This window comes from Heterocephalus glaber, unplaced genomic scaffold (assembly GCF_053883595.1).
Source record: "Heterocephalus glaber isolate CG9 unplaced genomic scaffold, H.glaber_assembly_v1.0 deba00001444, whole genome shotgun sequence".
Lineage (NCBI taxonomy): Eukaryota > Metazoa > Chordata > Mammalia > Rodentia > Bathyergidae > Heterocephalus > Heterocephalus glaber.
This window is the reverse complement of record NW_028258297.1, coordinates 30359998-30366082: the sequence shown is the minus strand read 5'-3', so window position 1 is coordinate 30366082 and position 6085 is coordinate 30359998. Positions and strand designations below refer to the sequence as shown.

Below are 6085 nucleotides of genomic sequence, written 5' to 3'. Positions count from 1 at the left end.
CAATTCAGACAGCAAATATGAAAAAACTTTTATAAGTCATAGAGCTAAACTCACAGAAAAGTAGCCATCCAGAGTAGGAGAAGAGTCGAATGGAGTTTATGAGCAGAGGATCCCACAAAATTAAAGAACCACACTGAGCAGATAAAAAAGGTAACAATTTCAGATGGTATGACGTGGGAACGGGCAAAAGAAGAGCAAGAAACATTTTCCATGTAAACAATGCAAGCTTTAGACTTCTTGGCTGTTCATTACAAGAAGAGACCAAGACACTTGTAAACCCATCTGCCACACGGTGGAGAATTCCATACGGCTGAAATCAGATTCTAGCTCTTGGAGAGTGGGTTAAGTAGATGCAGCCAGGCAGGAGCACTGTGAATAAAACACTGGGGAGGCACATTTCCATCACTCCTCACCACTTCCAAAGCACTTACACATACACTGTCCGATGCATGCTTACACCCGTGTGCAGTACTATCAGGTTCTTCAAACAAGCCTGAGAATCGTAAGGAATTCGATCAAAACCACACAGCTCACAAACAACTGAGCCCAGACTCAGGTGTTCTGATCCTAAATTCTTTGCTTCTTCCACCTGGAGGGAAACCTTAGGTTACATATTTCACTGTATTTATTGAAGGGCAAGATCGGGCCCTTGTAGCTGATTGGCAAAGATGTAGCTTGGTGTTCTTACTGCACTCTCAGTTGGCTTTACTGCCTGCACATCAAATCTTAAAAGTGTTTTAAATGTTAATGCCCATCATCTAAGTAGACTCCAACATTGACTGTGAAGATGCACGAATTTGAAGTCCCAGAAGCACTGCTCCCTTTGGCCCCAGGGTGGTATCATTAGAGGCAACCAGATTTGGATCTGTGTCCAGTTTCCTGGTTCTTGGCTCTCTGGAAGAACCTGGACCCTCTGTAAGTGCAACACCAGTCTCCACACAGGTCTCATCCACGATCTGAGATGTAAGCAGGACATCACGTGCTGACACAGGTCCTGTCTGTACACCTCGGTTGTGTTTGAACACAGGCCTGCCCAAGCCTCAGGAGCCCTCTGTGTTCTGGGAAACATGAAAGGGTAAGCTGATCCACAGCAGGCTGTCAGGAACTGGTCAGGAGGACCAGCCCAACCCCCTCACTGCACTCCCATGCGTCAGCCCATACGCTTGTCCTAGGGGCGGATTCTGTGTAGAGCATTTGTGGTTTACCCCCAAAGCAAGAGGAAAGCCTGAGATGCTCCAGGGTTATATTCCCTGTAGCGTAGAAAACACAGCTGGGATCGAGTGGATGTAGGCAAAATCTCTCTCTTCTAAATAACCCCAACCATTTTATCCATCGACTGCATTCAGAGGTTCATCTGTGATGCATCTGATGTGTACTGTACTCCAAGAAGTCTTCTTCCTCAGCTAAGGGGTCACCGGGAGGGATCTGGAGAATCTCTTAGACTCTCTGACCTAGATCGCAAACTCTTGATCCTAAAGTATCTGGAAAATGACAGTGCACCTACTATTACACGGAGCTTTCCTTGATGAGTAAAGAAATACTGAGCGACTATTTTGAATCGGCTGTTTTAATCAGAGGAAGAGATCATTTAGATATAGAATCCAAGAAAATGTCTCACTCAGAGTCAATCGAAGATACAACAAATCCACAGGCATATGTGCTTCTAATGTTTTTAGTTAGGGGCTAAACACAATGCGAGGTGCAAAAGACTTATGAGACATAGGTTTTGTCCCGAGGAATTTATAATGAAGCTGTGAAGGTAGTTATTTATGTGAGGTCTGCAAAGTAATAGCATGGATTGCATTTCCTTTTTAAAAAAGTAAAACCTTGACGACTGAAATAAGATGTTATCTGAAATAATTGTCTTGCAGAGTTATTCACTTACTTCAGTCATACTTCAGTTGCTTCCAACATTTCTGGCACCCTCTTGCGTTTACTGATGAACAAGTTTGAAAGGAAGAGGTGGCACCCACCTGCCAGTGGGGAGAATTTCCCCCTCAGCCCTCCACTGCAGAGAACATGGGCTGGGTCGGGACAGAACGCCTGGGTTATCGGCTGGCTCCTGGTTTCTGAAAGAAACACGTGGTTGCTCGCCGGTATCAGGTGATCTAGGAGGAAAATACGGAATGGAAAAGATTGGTTTCAGGAGACAATGGAAGCAGAGGATCAAAGGGTCCGGAGGCACCAGCAGGCCCGAGAGCTGAGGAGCTTTAGTGAAACACACTGGTGTCATTTTCTAGTGGAGACCCTGACCAGCAAGAGCAGTTGGAAGCAGCTGGCAAATGGAGAGCTCACCTCTTCCCCAGCAACTCCTGACCTAACTTTGCAATGTGTCCTTCTGCACAGAAAGCTGCCAGGCCCTTCACAGATGGACAAATCTGTGGCCAAGCCCTGAGTGTGGAGGCTACTCATTAGGTATTTTTGGGTGATTTCACACCCCTCACTTTAATTTTCCAAGAAAGGCTATTCTTTAAAGATTCAGCTGATCAAGTTTCAAGGAAGTCCAGTCAACTCTCTTGATGCCCACTTGAGATACTAGCCTGGTTAAACTTTCATGTGAGGCTACCTGGTACTCAACTCAGAGGCCCATATATTTATAGGGCAACTAACCTGCACCAGACAGACACATGCCAAGAAAGACATCCCAGTGGCTGACACGAGATGCCTGCTCTCGGGGACCTGGCTCCCCGTAGTGCAGAGCAAGCAAACAATTCTAATATTAGGCAGAAGGTGTTGAATTTAGGCAAGAATTTTATAGTGCTATGGCATTTTAACTGAGAGGAACCATACTGGGTTGAGCTGGGAAGCTGTCCCATAGGGTTAGAAGCTGCCATCCATCCCACAGGATTTGTAGACTTTCTCCGCTTAGAGATAGGCACAAGGGCCTTGCAGGAGTGGTGTAAGACATGAGAAATAGCTCCTGAGGGGAGTAGGACTGACACAGGGGACGGGAACAGAGCAAGACAGGGTGGAAGGGCAGGGTGCATCGAGGCTTCGGAGGCTCTGAATGCCAGGCGAAGGTTCCACCACAAGAGAGTGGAGAGAAGACCTCTGTCTCCCCTCCAGCGCATTCTCCTGGCTTAATGCCTCCCGAACCACTGCTTTGAAGCTCTCTTCTTTTTCTGATTTTCTGCCTCAGTGACTGAGATGATAAAAACCACCAGACGCCTGATTCGAGGGAGGTCCTAATGAGGGGAACCTTTCACATCTCATCTGGTTCCTTGCACTGGGTATTCTGCCAGCCTGCAACCTGGGAGTCCTCTTTTCTAAAACACTTCACGTGTCCTTCTCTAAAAAGCACAAGACTGATAGAGAGGAAAGTCATTAGGGATCTGGGTTCAGAGATGAGAGCTCGGGAAGAGACAGAAGAAAAGGAAGGAGGGCACAGGAAAATAGAAAAGGATTTCCAGAAGGGAAAAATGTTTTCACTGGTTGTGAAAGACAAGGTGGCCCTTCAAACCTAGGTCCTGGCCCCAGCCCACAACACAGACCCCACCCATAGCTGCCAAGATAACAGGAGGTGCAGCTAAGTTTCCCATCAGGGATTTCCCGATGTGACAGGACTGCCACATACAGAGAATGCTGTGCTGTGGGTGTATGTGTGTACCTGCACATGTACAGACAGACCTGAAATTACTTCCAAGTTCAGTGCCAGTTAGCTCACATTTCCCAAGCAGAGTTCCAAGGAGCCTGCTGGGGGCCCAGCACAATTTCCCTGTCCCTACCCCTCCGGGATTAAACTCTTCCTGCTCCAAGGCTCTGACACCAGGCACTTATGCACTACAACCTGTCCTCCAACCTACAGGCCAAGGGGTCCTGAAACATCAGCAACCAGGCCCTGGAGTGGACTGTTTCCTTTGTGCTGATTAACATCTTGGTGAACACTGTCTGTGTTATAAGAGGTTTACATTACATAGAAAAAATCACTCACTGTCACATCCGGCAAGCTATGCATGTCTGTAGTTTGGTGATTCAAAATACTTATCCACTGTTTATGTCAAAGTCTGATAGCTCATGCCTCAGGAGGCTTCTCCACCTTGCAGCTGTATGATGTGGTTCGTGTGACACACCAGGCTGTCCTGGCAGAAGAAGGGAGGGTGAGGATGTGGCAGGAATTTTCAAGGGCCAAGCTTCCAGTGGGCTTATATCATTGCCCAGATTTCACTAGCCAGAGGCTGGTAAGTCAAGGCTATAGCCTGATTAATGCAAGAGAGGCTGGGAAATATGAAACAGCACACAGGTTGTTGGGAGAGCTTCTGTCCCACGGCTTCCCTGCAGCCAGTCAGATGACACCCAGAGATGTCACCACTGGCAACACCCCACTGTTACCTAGGACTCCACCATCCCATCCCACTCCTATTGTGCTTGATGAGGAGAATAAAAGTGAAGGTGCTGCTAAAACCCTTGATGGAAGCAGGTATTTGCTAAGCGTTGCTCACCATGGGCTCTGTGCTCTGACTTTGGTGCTGGAGGGGCGAAGGGGCAGAAGACAGTGGGAGGTGAAGAATGCAGAGGCAGCTGGACCATCGCTGAGCTGTGTTCCCAGATTCCATGCGGCTTCGCTGGCTTTCAGAGGCTGTGTGACCTCACTGGATTCCAGGCTCTATATTTGTTCACCATCAGTGTCTATTACTGTAAGTAATCGAAAGGAATATAATAGGGTGAGAATGAGTGTTGCCTCCCCCCTTCGCCTTTCATAAAATCTTTTTATATCAGAGGGGTCTGGCCCCAGCCACTCCTAGCTCTATAATTAGTTCTGGGAGCTGTAAGGACTGAGATTTAGCTAATGACATTTTATGCTTCAATTCTGGGGGTCCCTCGGCCTTTAAATCTTTGTTGGAGCAGAGAGCCGGGGTTCCAAGCAACTGGGTCATCTGCACTGATCATGTGTGAGTCTGTCAGTGGGTTCCCAAATTTCACAAATGAGAAGAGAAGCCCCCAAGGCTGGGGTGACAACTGGGGCCCCTTCCCACTTTCTGTCCCTGGGCACAGGAGAAGAGGTTTGGTTCGTTAGTCACAATTAGCAGGCTTGTGTGATCTTCCTCCTGTGGCTTCCGCCAAGGCAGTGATTCTGCCACCTGCATACGGTGTCTCAAAGAGAACTCTGCCCTGAGGTTGCCCCCTTAGCCTCTGAAGTCCACAGGCAGCAGGAAGAGCTCTGGGCCCTCACAGTGCCTTTGAAGCCCAAGTCTATAAGACATGGGCCCCAGGAGGACACACGGCTGTTAGAGGGACTGATCACTATCTCACTTTTGGAAACTGAGGCCCCAAAACATGTCTGACCTGGTGGCATGCTCTTCCCTGTTTGTCTCCACGCTGTCTTACATGCTGTCCTCTTATTCTCTGGGTCCTCTTAGGCCCTGTCCCCTGGCTCCTTGCTTTGGCACTTGCCCTTTCCTCCTTATTCTGCTAAACTTCTCTTCTTTTAAGACTCAGTGCAGTCGTTTCTCTTCTGCGAAGTCTGCTTGAGTTTGTCTCTTCAAGAGGGAGTGGACTGTCTCTTCCTGGTATGGCAACAGACAGCCCCTCTGCAGAGCTTTGTGACAGTTAACAGTCTTACTGTGACCTAACAGTGTGCCAACTGTCTTTCCCTATCGACCTGTGAGCTGGCGGTGACCTCTGCTCTCCTCATGAACTCCACTCATCCCAGGCAGAGCTTGGCATGGTTTAGGCACACGCCAGTGCTCATCACAGATGTGAATGAGGGCATTCGAAATGTTTACCCTCTCCCTGTGCACAAGGATTACTACAAGATGGAGAAAGACAGCACATGTAACATGCTTGGGATGCTGGGAGGGGGAAAGGGGCGTACTAATCAAGTATTACTTTGAGACTTCAAGCCTCCGTTTGTCCTTATCTCCCAGGGTGAGGACAGGCGATTGTAGATGGGGCAAGGGCTCCCTCCCTCCCCCGCTGTCTACAGAGGACAAGAAGGTGGGCAAAGGCTGGACACTGGGTACCTCTGTGGCTGAGAGGTCCTGTGGTCAGGCCAAGCTGCACTGCGCCTCATCATTAAGCAGTGAGCAAGGATATTAATAGCAGGGCAGGCAGCATTGTCTGTGTGGGCAAGTGCAGCTCTTTCCAA

The 6085-nt window shown here is 48.5% G+C and overlaps 1 long non-coding RNA gene across 1 annotated transcript; it reads right to left on the bottom strand.

Moving 5' to 3' along the window:
• Positions 1-1549: 1549 nt before the first annotated feature.
• On the bottom strand, positions 1550-5568 carry LOC101696377 (uncharacterized). Its single transcript, XR_206272.3, has 4 exons — positions 5284-5568; positions 4440-4632; positions 3932-4079; positions 1550-2108 (listed from the first exon to the last, which is right to left on the bottom strand). It is a non-coding gene; the product is annotated as an uncharacterized LOC101696377 (long non-coding RNA).
• Between the last annotated feature and the right edge of the window lie 517 nt (positions 5569-6085).